The 16,298-nt window shown below is 41.8% G+C and overlaps 1 protein-coding gene and 1 non-coding gene across 2 annotated transcripts in view; both read left to right on the forward strand.

The window, feature by feature from the left end:
• Negr1 (neuronal growth regulator 1) overlaps positions 1 to 16,298 on the forward strand; it is a 758,422-nt gene that overhangs the window by 645,531 nt on the left and 96,593 nt on the right. The window lies entirely within an intron of this gene.
• On the forward strand, positions 11,937 to 12,068 carry LOC115030756. The gene has a single exon (XR_003836350.1). It is a non-coding gene; the product is annotated as a small nucleolar RNA SNORA17 (small nucleolar RNA).

Below are 16,298 nucleotides of genomic sequence, written 5' to 3' on the forward strand. Positions count from 1 at the left end.
CAATAGTAGAAAAGTTATATTCTGAAAAATGGAATTCTTTTAAGGCTAAAAAGTTAACTAAAGTCATTTATATTATAATATCCCATTCTTATTTCCCTAGAACCTACTATATTTTTAGGGTTTAAAGAATAAAGCCATATAATAAAAATGTTTTTATGAATCCTTTGAAATATTAATTAAAACAGTGAATTTTCATATAGGATGCTGACTCGGGTTTGTACAAGAGAACAGCCTTCTCTGTAAGCCTCACTTTCTATTGTCTTATTTTTAAACGTTCTTAGAGAAAGATACTCAATATTAGCAAAAGCAAGATTGTTAACTACAAAAAAAAGCTTTTTGTACTAATTAAGTGTAACTATTTTGAATATGCTAAGTACATTAAGACACTTGGACACATAACTGTACACTCAGATAAATTGGGAGTTCAGCTAAAAGGGTGTTTTAAAAACCATAAAGTCCAAGCTTTTTTTTTTCTCTAGACTGCTCTAGAATATTGTCAGAATCACAGGTACAAACAGACATAAATCCTCACCTCTGCCTAATTCCTTGAAATAGATGGGAGCTCTGATACCAATATATTTCAGATGAGTAATGTCTCAGCTATTAATTTAAAATATCTCCATTGAATCATTCCTTTTGAGAATTTTCATCTAAAGGGTTTATCTTTAAGTCAGTTTCCTTGCTTAGGACACATTCTGGCAGTGTCTGGCCTACTTCTACAGCTTAAAAAGTGTTCATTAAAATGAAATACATTAACATATAAGCCTCAGACAGGGAAGACGAAATTGCCTTAAATAACTACCAAAGAAGTAGGTGTAAATGAAAACAGTTATAAGCTGAAAATTAATTCAAGAATTAATACTTTGGTACTAGACAGATTCCAGGCTAGGTGATTAATTATTCATTCAGACATGCTTGAAATAGCCTTATTATTTAAAAACAGAACAACATAGAGACAAGACTGGTCATTCAAAGGGTAATAAGTAAGAATTATAAGTTAATATGCTCTGGGTTACAAGGTAACAAGTTGATAAATATATACTATGAAAAAGAATGTTTCTTATAATCTTATTTCTAGAAAGTATATCTTGAGTAAAAATTTTAATAATAGGTAAAAAAGGAAGAGAAAAATCATAGTGTAAATACATGTAGTTTAAAGCTGGCTGACATGACTCTCATCTGGAAAACATATATACTAAATAAATTAAGTTTGTATTATATAAACCTAAGCATGGAAAGGCCAGTGCATATCCCAAATTCAGGTCACATGCAAAGAACTGCCTCTTCCTGCAATGTGATTCTTGCTGTGTGGAGATATTTGGGGGCTTCGATGCTAAATTCCCCTGAGAATGTGCTGTAAAGCAAAATGCATTTTTGCTTACGTACACATCAAAGGGGAAAACAGAGCTGGCAGTTGCTGAAGCAATGAAAACAGATTCCGTTCAGGCAAAGACCTCAGTATGGAACTGGGTAGCTGTTGGGCATAGCAAGATGTATGGGTGTTTTAATCAGGCAGTATAGGAATGGGTGGGAATTTTCAGGGAAGCAGCCAGGCCTGGGTGTTTGGTGAAAGCGACCCCACAGAGTGCATGATGAAAATAACCAAGAATGCTCAGGTGACACCGAAGTGTGAGGAATTTGGCCAGATAAGGAAAGTCCTTCGACAGGGTAAGTTCTCTTCAGCACTGGCTAAGAGTCTTGCTTCTATTTGCAACAGTGCCAGGATGGAGAACTGAAAGTATCAGCAGTCAGGCTATAAAGGCTCAGCCAAAGGTTTCGTGGAGTGCATGCTGAATTCTAAAGTGAGAAGAACAAAAACAACTGATAAAGTTTACACACTTGCTTTTTTTTTCCCCCTGCTGTTCTATAAGTGTGTGGAAATGGGTCCTTCAGGGCTCTAAATCCTTTTGTTATCAAAGTGTATTTTTTAAAGTGAGCTTGGGAGAAACATCCAAAGTTATTTACCTGAGCTAGCTGGTGAGCTTTAGACTAAAAACTCTCAAAATCATCTACCTGAGTTTTTACTGAGCTAGCTGATTAGTTTTAGATGCAGATTCAGTGAGACACTCTTCCTCAAAAAGAAGGTGAATAGTGACAGAAGAGGACACCTAAAGTTGTGGGAACACTGAACCCTGCTGCACACTGAACAAAGTCAGCATCTCATCAGTAAATTTCAATCAGAGTTCACTAAACAGTTGCTTGGGAGCTGGAGCTTCCTGTGGTAGCCGAATGGACCCTGTCATATTGGGTGAGGGCTGTGGAATCAGTAAGGGCTCTGGGAGAACACATTATTCAGGCACAGTGGGTACTCTGTGTTCACCACACCCCAGCATCACTGTTACTGTGTGTCAGGGGTTCTGTACACTGTACACACTTTGCTCATGAAAGCATGCAGAAGAGGGATTATTTAAGGGCAGGATGAGAAAGCAGGAGAGTGCATATCTAAAGTGTGAACCAAGCATAACCGGTTTGTTTGGAAATGTTGTAGAAACCCATTATTTTAAAAACCAACTAAAACAATAATAACAAACAAGTCATGGGATGGGAATGGCAATGGATTTGGAGGTTTTTTAATATTTAGTTTATTAAAATGTATGTGTTTATGGAGTGTATGGTGTGTGGTGTGTGTACATGTGTGCTGTTTATATGTATGTGTGTTGTGTGCATGGTATGTGTGCATGTGTACATGTGTGCATGTGTACATATGTAATGTGCATATGGGGAGGTCTGTGTGTATGTTGTGGTGTATGCATATGTGTGCTGTATGTATGTATGTATGCATTGCATGGGTGTTGTGGTGTGTGTGTGTGGTGTGTATGTGTACATGTGTGATGTGTGTATGGGGTCTGTGTGTGGTGTAGTATGTGTGCGTGTGCTGTATGTATGTGTTGTGTGTGGGATATATATGTATATGTGTTTTGTGTCTGTGGTGTGTGTATGGTGTGGTGTGTGTATGTGTGTGCTGTATGTATGTGTGTGTTGTGTGGTGTGTGTGTGTGCTGTATGTATGTGTATTTGGTCTGGTGTGGTGTGTGTGTGTATGCTATATGTATGTGTGTGTATTCTATGTGTGTGCTGTATTGTGTGTGTGTGGTTAAGGTATGTGTGTGTATGTGTGTGCTGTGTATGTGTGTTGTGTTGTGTGTATGTGTATGTTGTATATATGTATGTGTTTTGTGTGTATGGTGTGGCATATGAATTTGTGTACATATTGCCTGTGTTTGTTGTGTATGCATGCAAATTTGTGAACATATGTGTAGATTCCCATCAAGGCCAAAAGAAGGCATCATACACCCGGAAGCTGAAGTGACCTGATGTAGGTACTGGGGACTGAACTCAGGTCCTCTGCCAGATTCTCCAACCAGCTTTATGTTTTAAGTCAATACAGTCTTAGCACCTGCCAGTGAAACAGGACTATTAATTACTCTTCTTGCTTTGACCAAATACCCAACAGAAGTAGCTTAAGAGAAGAGAGGTTTATTCTGGTTCATGGCTTAAAGGAATAAAGACCACTGTGGCTTGGTGGTCACATCTAGGTAGATCAGGAAGCCCCTGTGGCTGACTTCTGCCAACACAAATGTTCTGCAACACCCCAAAGAAGAGCCCCAGCTTGGACCAAGTGTTCAAACCCAGGAGCTCCTGAGGCAAAGTGAACATCCAAATGATGGCAATAGCCTGGTAAATTCATTTGGGGAAGATTTTTTAAGCAAGATTTGGTGGCACTTTTCTGGCTAATAATACTTTAAGCAGTTCTGACACGTGAAAATTCTACATAGAAGCATGGAAGAGCCATGGCATGGTCCTTGTCACTCTCCTACACAAAACAAGAACTTGGTCTCTCCCACAGGAGATGGTAGCCACAGGGCCTACCTGGCCTCTCAAGGGTGCCTCTGTGTGTGCCAACGTTCAAGTCTGGAAATATCTAAAAAAGTAAATGTATGCTTGGTTAATTCCTGAATTTTTAAGATTCTTTTTTATCTACCTTATGATAATATGGGCCTGAAGTACATTCAGTATTTGAAGTGTTTAACCTCAAGGCCTGGGATATAGAAAGCACCCAGCAATGCTGGTCCTGACTTCAGTCACAGTGGACTTAACTTGTCTTGTGTGTAGAGAATTGAGGGTAAGATACTTCTATTCAATGTCCACTCTCTCCAGCTCTGGGGGCGCAGATGCAATCTACTTAGATCCACAGACTTATATGAAATGACTAGCTACTTCTTATATTTAAATCACTGTACGTTGACAATATTTGCTGTACCAAAGGGGCTCGTGTTATTCAGCTCAACAAAGTCACAAATAATATATATTTGAAAACAAGGGGTAGCTGATGTAAGCACCAGATGGCTCCAACATAAAATCAAGGGAGCTGCTTTTAGCTCTACCCCAGGGCTCTTAAAGCCGCCTTCTCAGGGCGCCTTTATGTGTTGTGGTTTATTTCTGAAGTGACAATAAAATCGGGAAGAGCAGAATGAAGAGAGCACCCAGCCTGGGCATGTTTAACAATCTGTTCTGCATACGAGGGGAGCATTGCCATCACTAGAATCAACAACATCTTGACACATGATTCAAACGTCAAAAATATCCCAGAACACAAGATGCCTTTGCAACAGCGACAGAAAGCTGAAGTCAAATCCAGACTGGGCCTGATCCCTGAAAAGCTGTCGTCTTCTCTGAAAGTTGAGACCTGCACAGGGCACAATATGGGGCTTGGAAACTGAACCCTTAAGACCTCCATGATGTAATTCTCTCTACATTGTGGCTGTTAGACAGTGAACAACACCAGGGAAGTGTCAGGCATGGAGCCACAGGAATACTGCTGCTAAGGGAAGGCACTGCTGTGTAAGAGCCAATGGTGTCTGCAGATGTAGAGAGATGTTAAAATGCATGTGTGATGGGTTTATTGTAGTTTTGTATATACATGTGTACATATACATATGTGCATATGTTTATGTATGCATGTTTATATGTCTATGTATGAGTGCATTTATGCAGATTCATGAACAGATGTGTACACATGCATGTGGAAGCCAGCAATCAACATCAAGTGTCTTCCTGTATCACTTGAGACAGACTCTCTTCCTGAACCTGGAGCTCACTAATATGGAAACATTACTGTCATCAAGTCCCAGAGATTCTTAAATTCCCACTTCCTGTATTCTAGGCTTGTAGATATACACTGCCATATCCAGTTGATTGTGTGGTTACAAGGAGTTGAACTTAAGTCCTTGGGTTTACACAGCAAGCACCATTGACTGAGTATCTCCAGCCTCCATTCACAATATTTTGCTGCATGCTAAATTATCTCAATTCCTGTAGCTTCAAATCACAGTCATCTACCTTAGGTCAGAATGGGGCCCATGCTGGAAGAAGATTGTAATGAAAGCCAAGACTGTAGTAAGGCTGGCAAGGTGGTGCCTGTCCACTGTCTCTTCTTTGTCTGAGCTAGATTAGTTTTCGTGTGTGTGTGTGTGTGTGTGTAATATGTGTATGCATGTATGAATGTGCAAAAGTGTGGTGCACATATCTGCATATGCATGTGGAGGCCAAAGGTCAACATTGGGTGTCCCCCACTCTTGCCCTCCATGTTCTCTTTTGAGTCTAGACCTCTCACTGTGCCCAGAACCCATCACTGTCCAGAAGACTCCAGGCAATCTGTCTATATCCACACACTGCCTGGATGATATATGAGAACCACCACACCCAGCTTTATACCTGGCTGCTAGAAATCTGACCCAGTACCTCATACATGTGTGGCAAGCACTTTACCGCTCAGCCCCATGACAAAGTTTTGTAAAATGTACAGTCATCCTCACTTCCATCTGGATCATATGGGGGGAATTTGCTATTTATTTATCTCTTGTGTTTATTTCTTTAAATCATTAACATATCTAAGCATCTTCCCCAGTGTATTTCATTTCTGTGCTTGGCTTTTCTTCCTTCTATTCCTCATTGATCAATAGTGAAACCACAGAGTCTGGGCTTTAGAAGCCATTACCCAGACAGGAAAGATAACAGAACAGACTGGGAGTGACAGAAAGAGTCAACCCCCTTTCCTCTTCAGTGATTTACTGGACTGTTTACATTCACTCCCCTCTGGCAATCTTGCCCCAAACAAATACTTCCACAGCTATTAGCCACACCCCTTGGCCAATGAACAACTAAGCTCGACAGCATCAGACAATGTAATGTCAGTGAAATTAATACAGGGGTAAAGTTGGGTGAGGCCGGGGAGCTCGTCATTAAAGTGGCCTCTGCTTTAGCTATTGAAATGCATCAAAAACATCAAAGTGTTCAAGAAGGAAAGGTAAAAGCTCTGAGTCATGTCTTTCCATCTGTTATTGATATCAGCCTTAGAAAACACTGAGAAGAGTTGTGCCAAGAATAAAAATCTGCAGCCAGAGAGGCTCACTAAGCCTATCTAGATTATTTGACTATAGAACTTGTGGCATGCCTGACCAGCATCCAGAATTGATACAGGAGGAATCCATCACTGAATCCTCTCTTCTTTAGGAAACTTGAAGGTGATTTGTGTCTTAGCACTGGCTACAATTATTCAACTTACTCAGATGTCTTTTACTTTGCTCTTTTGAACTCTGCTCTGACCCAATCTCCTGAAAGCCCCTGATATAAGCACTGAGCACATAGTTTCCAGAGGCCGGTTCTAGGATGGGACCTCTGCCCATACCATTCTTCTCTGAATCACCTGGTACAAGGTCTGTTTCTCTACACTCCATTTCTAAGGATGGTATGACCACAGTATCCACATTTCTCCTTCGTCTGGTTCCTTCACTGTAGCTGAGTATGTAAGGCTGAGTGATCTCTAGAAAGAGATTCTTCCTCTATGCTACAAATCCAGCAAGAAAGGAGCCATGTTTGGTAAAGACATCACAGGGGAGAGAGACTCCATGGGGTCACAAGGCAGAGCAGGACACAGCTTGGGAAAATGCCTAGGCAGGCCTTTCCTCCCCAATCACCCCCAAGACCCTGCCTCTCAAATGCCACAGATATTCCATAATTCTACAACTCAAAATGTTGCCTCATAATATACACAACACTGTGGTCACCGTTTTTAAGTGAAAACTGTCCTTGGCTGTTATTAGAAGTGCATGTTTTATGTTGTCACATGTAGTTTATCTTAACTGTTGCCTGTATGCTGTTATTTACCTTCTAGCCCAGTATTTACATAGCACTTGACCTACAGTAGAGGGATTCTGTTGTCTTTTAAATCTACAAATCCATAAATTACAGGTGAATTAAGCAACTGTACTCATTACTGTCAGATTTTATTTTGACCTCTGTGAAAAAAGTATTGTGGGAAATATTTTGCCATAAAAATTCAAAAATTTTTTTAGATTGAAAAAAAATGACAGGCTCCTCTCATACTGTGCTTAAACATGGATTAAACAGTTTTAATCCATGGATTAAATAACTTGGGATTAGTAAGATTTGGATGCTAAAGAACCAGTGTATCATTTGTTTTTTTTGTTTGTTTGTTTGTTTTTAAAGTATTTGTCTTTGGTAGTTTATACCTTGTGTACTCATAAGTCTTAGATTCCTCTTCATAGATACAATTATCACAGAAGTCATGGACTAACAACATTTCTAAGTTGCAATACCATATACTCAGCTTGTGAGGAGCACAGAAAATGGAACCAAGCTCAGATGCATGGTCAGAATACAAAATGAAAAGTGTGTCCATGGAGAAGTGGCAGAAATGGCATCCTTATCCACCGTGGCACAAGTGCTTGCTGCACTGGCCTCTGCATGTGGCCCACCCAGGCTTCCTCTCCATGGTCTGGGTTTTCCTGCTCTGTGCTCATTTCCTGCACATGAAATGGAAACATGGAAAGATTCGACATGAGAGAATATCAGCAAAACATTCCAAACCATATATAATTTTAAATAAAAATAAGGCTCTAAGAAAATTACTAAAGAAAGAGGTGAGAAAGAGAAAAATGGGGAAAAGGGGAAAGAAAAATGGAGGGAGCAAAGGGAAAATGTTTGGAATGAAAGCTGTGAGCTATTCATGAGGATATATATATATATATATATATATATATATATAATCATTGACTTCCACATGTCACACAAACACACACACACACACATTAGCACCCATGATTGACCTTCACATGTCACACCTACACAGACAGTAACACCCATCATTAACCTACACATCTCATCTATCTATCTATCTATCTATCTATCTATCTATCTATCTATCTATCGCACACACACACACACACACACACACACACACACACACACACACCTGCAGGCAAACACATGGCTGTTTCCTCATACCTTTGCTTTAATAGAATATTATCTTGTCCTGAGCAAAATTACATTTAGTAAAAAAAAAATAATCTTGTCCCCAAAGACTCTTCATTTTTCTATATAACTGTCTAAAATGTCTGATTTGGAGATGAATAAAAAATGAGATACCTAGCACAATAACTGAATATATAGCGCACGCGCGTGCACACACACACACACACACACACACACACACTACAGTATACTTACAATATACCAATTTTCGTATCTTTCCTCTGTGTCCTAAGTTCAGCTTTTCTGCTATTATGAAAGAACAGGCTGAAAGTGCAAACATTTCCAGGTGCTATTTTGATTGTATAACTATAAATAACTAAGGAATAAAGATAAAACTCAGAACTAGTAATAAATAGACATTTCAAGAATCTCCAGCTTTTATACATATTGGAGATTATTTTTAATTATGTACTGTTTATTCCCAAGTCTGTTTCATACTATAACCAAGACATTTCTCTTCTATGGTTGCTTCTGTTGTCACATTCTCAGGACACAGAGTGCCCTCAGGGCAGTCATGCTGATCAGAGGAGGGCCTGCATTTGAGTCACAAGAGTCTGGCAGGAGCCCACTGAGTTGAACTAATTGAATACTGGATGGTAGGGAAAACTTAAGAAGAGAAACTATTCTTTAATTAAAGCAGCCATAGTGTGCCTGTGTTACTAAACAACTGGTTTTGTAACACAAAAGAGATAATTCAAGTTTCTGATCCTCAGATTATGACTTTGTGAACTCTAGTCCTTTCTTTCTCAGCAGGCCCATCCCATCTTGTTTGTGCATTTATATGTACTCATCCAAGCCTAAAAGATAATTCAAGTTTCTGATCTACCTGAAACAATGCAAAGAATATTGTGAAAAATAAAGTTAAACTGAGCTAGGTTTAAGAGACAAAACAAAAAGCTTATGGCATCCCTTAAAAATATAGAATGTCCCTGCTTTTAAAATATCTTATAAGATATAATTTGGGGACAAACAATATGTACTTGTATTACAAATTAAGAAATTATTGTTTGTTGTGTTAGATGCAATGTTTATAGTTGGTTGCACAGCAGGTCTTTAGTTTGCAGACAAATGTACAGATATGTTTCATTATATAATATGACATCTGTAATTTTGTTTAAAGTGGTTCTAGATAGATAGAAAAGTAGACAGAGACATAGGTACCAAGATAACATTTGATAAATGAAAATATGATAATGATTTCCAAACATGTGATTAGTACATCTGTCAGCCAGGTTTCCATGACAGCAAGAAATACTAGACACAATCATCTTATAAAGGAAAGAGGCTATTTTGGCTTACTCATTTGGAAGTCCATGTTGGGTTGGTCTTGTTTGGGGGTATGTGAAGAGGTATTGTATTATGGTGGTGAAAGACAAGACAGCTTATGGCCAATGTGATGGCTAGTGTTGCCACCTTGATAGGATATAGAATCACCTCTGTGCATGCCTGTAATGAATTATCTAGATTACTTCATTAATGTGGGGAAACCCACCCTGCATGCGATATCATTCCATAATGTTCCAGGCTTAGCAAAAAGGAACCACTGTGCTGAGCACAAACATTCCACTGGTCTCTGCTTCCTAGCAGCGAATGTAACATCCACCTTTAGTTCATTCTATCATGGGCCATATCCTATAATGCTATAAATCAAAATAAACCCACCATCACAGATGCCCTTTCCATTGTGGAAAGCAAATCCGATCTTGGCCAGTGCAAGATTGGACACTGGACTCACTGATTGAGGGCCGGATGCAAAGAGAAATAGATTCAGAGCAGACAAATTTGGCTCCATCATGGACAGGGTCTGTGAGCCAAGAGGGGAAGGGCAGATTCCAGGAGGAACCATGGGAACAGGGCAGGCTGGCAGGTTTGTGTCACTCCAAGCCTCCTGGGGCTCTTTTTGAAGCAATGGGGCCATGACACAGCATGCAGGAAGCCAGGCCTGCCAAGGACAGCTGTTCTCTTGGCTTAGTTAAGGAAAAACAACCAAGTCCCTAGGCAAAGCCATAGGGTGATTAAGGTGGGGGCTGCATGACCACAGAGACTTTAGAACTCTGCTCTTCTTCAACCCCACATTTGAGGATAGTATCCCATCATCCCAGCACCGTGCTAAAGATGACAGTGCCTAAGACACTTTCTCTGATCCTCCATAAGGAGAAAAAGGCACCAAGTAAAAACAGCAAAAGAGCAACATGACTGTGGTCAATAAGAACTGTGGGGAATGGCTCCAAGCCACCCCCAGAGACCAGGGAAACTTTCCCAAACTGACCTCCTAAATTATGTTGTCTGTCCTCGGACAATATGCTTGTCCATGCAGAGAGACAGTAGAAAGCAGGCCCATCTGACTTGGTGTTTTTCTGAGCCTACTGAAATATTGGACTTCAGTATTCTGCACTGGTCAGAGCTTGGAGGGAATGGGGTGCTGAGTGAGCAGTGAGGTGCCAGGCCCAGTCTTGTAAGTAATGTCCATCACAAGCCAAAGGAATTCCGGAGGCTTCTCTGTTTCCAGCATTTCTTCTGAGGAGTGGTAATAGTGAGGCTCAGGCAGATGAAACACCATCTCCCTGTTTTCAGGCCAATAGAAATGGAGAGGGAAAAAGCACAAATGCAGACTACCTCGCATCAACGTTACCCTAACTAGAAGCAGTCAGCTAAAGCCAAGTCCTCCAGGTAAACAGGAGGGCCAGTGAACTCACTTTTTCCTTGAAACCACTTGATTCTTTGAAGAATAGTGGCTAAAGGTTCAGGATGCTCTGAAGAGCATGGGACAGTATGCTCTCTTTCTCTTACAGTGCAAGCACCTCTCCACCAGCATGGAAGATGAATGTGTTCTGGTGTACCTGGAATTCTGTGTGTGTGTTACATGACATGAAAATCACTTTTTCTGTGATTACATTCTTTCTCACAAAATGTAAACTTCACAAAGTCAGAAACTTAGCATTCTTCACAATCTCATTTACAGGAACTAAAATACTCCTTGGACAACATGCATACCTGATGGCTACTTACTAGATGAATGGGAACACATGTGTGCCAACATGAACACCTTTGTGGGCTTATCTGAAGAGCCTTTGAAAACTAAAGACCTTAGTAAATCTTTTTTAATGTGCAAATTCTAACAGTGACATCTAACCAAGATAATTGCTGCTCTGACCATACCATAATTTTCCCATTCTCCTTCAGCTAATTATAAAATGATTTGTTACAACAGAGAAAAGGCAGATAATGCGGGGGAGGCATAAAGATTGAACATAAACATGTCCTAATTGCAAAGCTTCTGTGCAGACACAAAGGAAACACATATGATTTTAGATAAGCTAGACCCCAGAGAACCAAGCTCTGTCAAACACAGTGTAGCTACATTTTCCTTGGTCTGGATCCTTTCAGAAGAAGTCGTTAATTCCAAGACCTTTAATCATTCCAGAAACAATTTACTGGAGCAAAATATCAGTTATGATTGATTCTCACCCAAAGTACATATTTCAGAGAAGCAAGCTTTTCTTATGCACACAAAATTAAACTCCTGGGACTTGAGGGAAAGTGGATAAATTGGAAGAAGTGTTTAGAATACCCCGAGATCTTAGATTTTATAAGAAGTCCAACCTGCCCCTAGAGATGTTGGAGGTGTGGCTGCTGTATCTTATGTATGTCAGTAGGTGGCAGAGAAGAAAGAGGCTATGTCTATGCTCAGTATTCTGACCTATGAACATATGAGTGATTAGAAGCTTAACATCTCCTGAAAAAAGTGAACCTAAGACCACCACAAGTCTGGTGCCAGGAGACCCAGACAGGGAGATATTCTAAGTTGACCACTAGTCCAGCACCATGCAGGCCTGGGTTGGGGGTGGGGGTAGGCAACCTTCCTCAAGATGACTCCTGCCCAGGGCCTAATTTACAGTTGGGGCACAGAACTCCTGAGGCCACTCCTGAGATGATCTAAGACACTCAGAGACCCCAGGAGCCACTAAGTACAGCAAATAAGTAGTGAAGAAACAGAAGAGAAAGAAAAACAGAAGGAGGTGGCACAACAGAGGCAGAACTGACTCGAGGGTAGTGAGGAACAGCCTGATGTGAGTAGCCAGAGATGCCACCTAGGGTCATAGTGAGGTCCTGGCCAGTGCTGCCACCAAAAGCCATGTCTGAGTCCATGGCCCTGCAGCAGCAGGGGTCTGTTACCACCAAAGACCAGACAGATCTTTCTGGTCTGGCCTGCCACCCAGGGAAATGTTGATATCTGAGGGCTGTGCAGAACTGGCCCTAGCCCTCACCTGGGCACTGTGGGAGAGATGACCGTAGAGTTGTGAGAGCAGGAGAGCTGACCCCACCCCTAGCTAGCTGCAGTATTTGGGAAGAGTGCCCCCTACCCTACTTTGCTCATTGTGGGAGTTGTGTGTATGGTAGCCTCAAGGATACTAGCATGGGTAAGCTTGTCCTAGCACTTGTCTCTTGTGGTGGTATGGAGATACCCTCGTCCCCTGTCATCCCTCACTACCTGTGGCATGTGGGATACCTGGCCCTGGGGTCATGAGAGCAGGAGAGCTGGCCCTGCCCTCCACCAGCTGCAACACTGGGGAGAACAGAGCCAGCACCTTACCTGGTCAGCACAGCAAAGCTGACCCAGTTTGTGGGGGTTACAGATAAGACAACCCCAAGGGTGTGAGTGTGAGAGAGCCAGCCCTGCCTTTTATCTACTGTATGGTGGCATTGACAAAGTAGAAACCTCCTCCCTGCTCTTTTGCCCTCACATCTACAGTGGGCAGGAGAGCTGTCCTTACCCCTCACCTGCTGCAGCATGTAGGAGATCAGGCCCTGTACCTCATGTGCACAGCACAGTGGAGCTGACTCTGATGGCAGGGGTTCAAGTGATCTATCCACAGGGTGTGAATGTGGAAGAGCTGGTCCTGCTGGTTGTCCTGTGGCAGCATGGGTGAGGAAGAGATGCCCTCCTCCAACCCAGCCCCTTGCCACCTATGACAGGTGAGAGAGTTGGCTCTGGATGTAGGAGTTGCAGATGAGCCAGAACTGAGGCCCTGCCTCTTGTCTGCTAGATGGTGTTAGGGAGGGAAACCTTTCTCCCCTCATTCACCATCTGTGGCAGACAAGAAAGATGGCCTCAGAATTATCAGAGTGGGAGAACTGGCCATGTCCCTCACTGGCTGCCACACTCAGGAGAGCAGGCCCTGTACTTCACTTGGGCAGCAGGGTAGAGCTGGCCCTGGTTGTGGGGGTTGCAGGTTAGACTGCCTCCTAGGGTGTGAGAACATGAGAGCCAGTGGACTGGCCATCTCTGATACCTCTCAGGCCTAGATCCATGGCTTTGAATTGTCCCACCCCAACATCTACCCCATCAAAAACTGCTGGAGTGCATGAAGAGGCTGGTCCTACAGATCCACAACTAGAATCTCTGTGACACAGGGCAACAACAGGATATCCAAAAAGAGTCTTAGTGAGGATCCAATATTGATAGAATAGCAGAAGCCAGAGGCCCCATATCAGCCCAAGGAGTCATTGCAATGAACAGTTGCAAGCAAATAAATGTGGGCAAAAGGGAATACTGTGGGACACACTATGACACATGAAATTTTTTTCCTCTATTGGGGGAGGTTGCAAAGTAGAGGTTGGGTACAAGTGGAGGGGGGAATGAGTGGAACTAACATGCGCGTTGCGAAAAAATAAGTCAAAGAAGTTTTTCTGTGTGCATGTGAGTGTGCACAACAATACATGCAGGCAAAGGGACTTATGTGTGCAAATGCCCAGGCATGTGTGTTTATGTGGATGTAGAAGCCAGGGATCAACCTCTGTGTCATTCTTCAGAATTGTCCACCTTGATTTTTTTTCCTTTGTGTGGATGTGTTTGTGTGCTTGTGTGTGTGTGTGTGTGTGTGTGTGAGAGAGAGAGAGAGAGAGACAGAGAGAGAGAGACAGAGAGAGAGATTATATTTTAATTACATCTCTCCCTTTCCTCCCTCCAAATCCTCCCATATACCCCTGGATTCTCTCCTTCAAATTTGTGCTGTCTTTCCTTTTCACTAATTTTTATCCAATGCATAGTAGTATAAATGTATATACACATGTGTTCCTAAATATAACCTATTCAGTCTGTAAAACTTTACTTGTATGTACAAAGCTGATAATTTCATACAGGACAACCAATTAGTGTTCTCTTCCCAGGGGAAGACCACCTCTCCCACTCTCAGGCTTTCTCAGTTGCCTAGTTCTTTGTGTAAGGTTGAGGCCATAGGCTTTTCCTCTGCCCACTTTGCCAGGTGGACAGGTTGGTGCAACTTTATGTATATAGTTTCTGATGTTAGTAAAAAACAAACTCAAATCTCACAGCAAACTCCTTGATCCTCTGGCTTTTAGAATCTTTCTGAACCCTCTTCCACAATGTTCCCTGAGCCTTAGGTGTGGGAACATTTTGTATGTGTATCCACTGGGACTGGAGTCCACAACTCTGAATTTTGATTGGTTGTGGTTTTCTGTAATGGTCATCATCTGTTGCAAAGAGAAGTTTCCTTGTTGGGGGATGAAGACTAATCTGTGAGGGCAAGCTTTATAGATTATTGTTAGGGATTATGCTGGTTTAGTAAATTAGTGGCTGTATATATCCCCTTCAATAACCATGCCTTCATTAGCACTGAGTAGGTGACTAGGTATTGAGTACTAGATATGGTTTTTCCCATTGTTGAGAGAGCCTTAAGTCCAATTAGAGATGAGCTGGTTACCGCCAAGGTATGAGTGCCAATACTGAACCATTAACATTGTTGGGCCGTGCTTGACATTGATGTGGTTCACAGCCATCATGCATGGGTAGGAGTGGGGTTTCCTCAGTCCTTTGAAAGCTTACACAGAGCTTTCTAGTTCTATGAAAGCTAGTTTCAAGGAAAAGGGCATTCAGGTTAGATCCAGCCTAGGGGCTTCTGTTTCTGAAGAACATGGTGTCTTTGGCAATAGCACCTTACCTTCTGCCTCTGAGGGTAACCAGAGGTGGCAGCAATAGACAGTGCACCTTGAGAGCCCTGAGCAACAACTCAAAGGAAGGCTTCATGTGTCTGCTGTTGGGATTTTGCTAGGTGGTTTGGGCTTTTGGAGGGAGCACTGTCATCCCAGATGAAAAGGATTCCATTAAAATTCTGAGTGTGTCAAAACACACTTGGTATACGTAGATTCATGAATGTTATAGGGGTGGGGGTTTGCTGTTTTGTTTTGTTCTTGTTAATAGTTGACTATTAACTTAAGGCTTTTCCAGATGTTCTTATGTTATTTTATCCATCATTCTTTTGCATTTATTCCTCCCCCTTTCCTAAAATGTGCCCTTCTCACACTCCCCCTGACAGGTCCCTTTGTATCCCAGCATTCCCCTTTACCCTCCATCCATATTCTTCTGTATCAAACTTGAATGTTGACACAGGTCTCTCTCTGGCCTGGACCTCACTGATAGGTTGGTTCAGTGGCCCTGGCACTGGGTTTGCAACGATGTATCACCATACCAACTTTGTATGTCGATTTGAGACTCAAACACAAGATCTAATGCCTGAAAGACAACACTGTACAGATGGAACTGATATCCAGAATCCATAAGAGCAGGTTCTTTTCCACTGTGAGTATTGAAAATCTCCCTTTTTCTAGTGGATATACGGTCAAAATCAACTTTATCTGCATGGTTTCTGTGCAGACTGGAGGCTCATCAAGCTTCCTCTGGCCACCGATTTTCCTCACTAAATGTTTTAACCATATATCGTTTAAGTAAGTGATATCTCCTAATGTTCACTTTTCCTGAACCATTGAACAGTGTGTATTTTGCCAATTAAGATCAGCTTTGATTCAAATGTGTCAAGAGGACACAAGTGATAGAAAATAAAATCTATGCTAGGAGGGAGGCTGCACACTTAGTCTTTGGAATAAGTACTGTCCAAGTACCCTTCATTCAGCAACTGATTGTCCTCATGGGCTGAGTACCTGCA

The sequence above is a fragment of the Mus caroli genome, chromosome 3 (genome assembly GCF_900094665.2).
Source record: "Mus caroli chromosome 3, CAROLI_EIJ_v1.1, whole genome shotgun sequence".
NCBI lineage: Eukaryota > Metazoa > Chordata > Mammalia > Rodentia > Muridae > Mus > Mus caroli.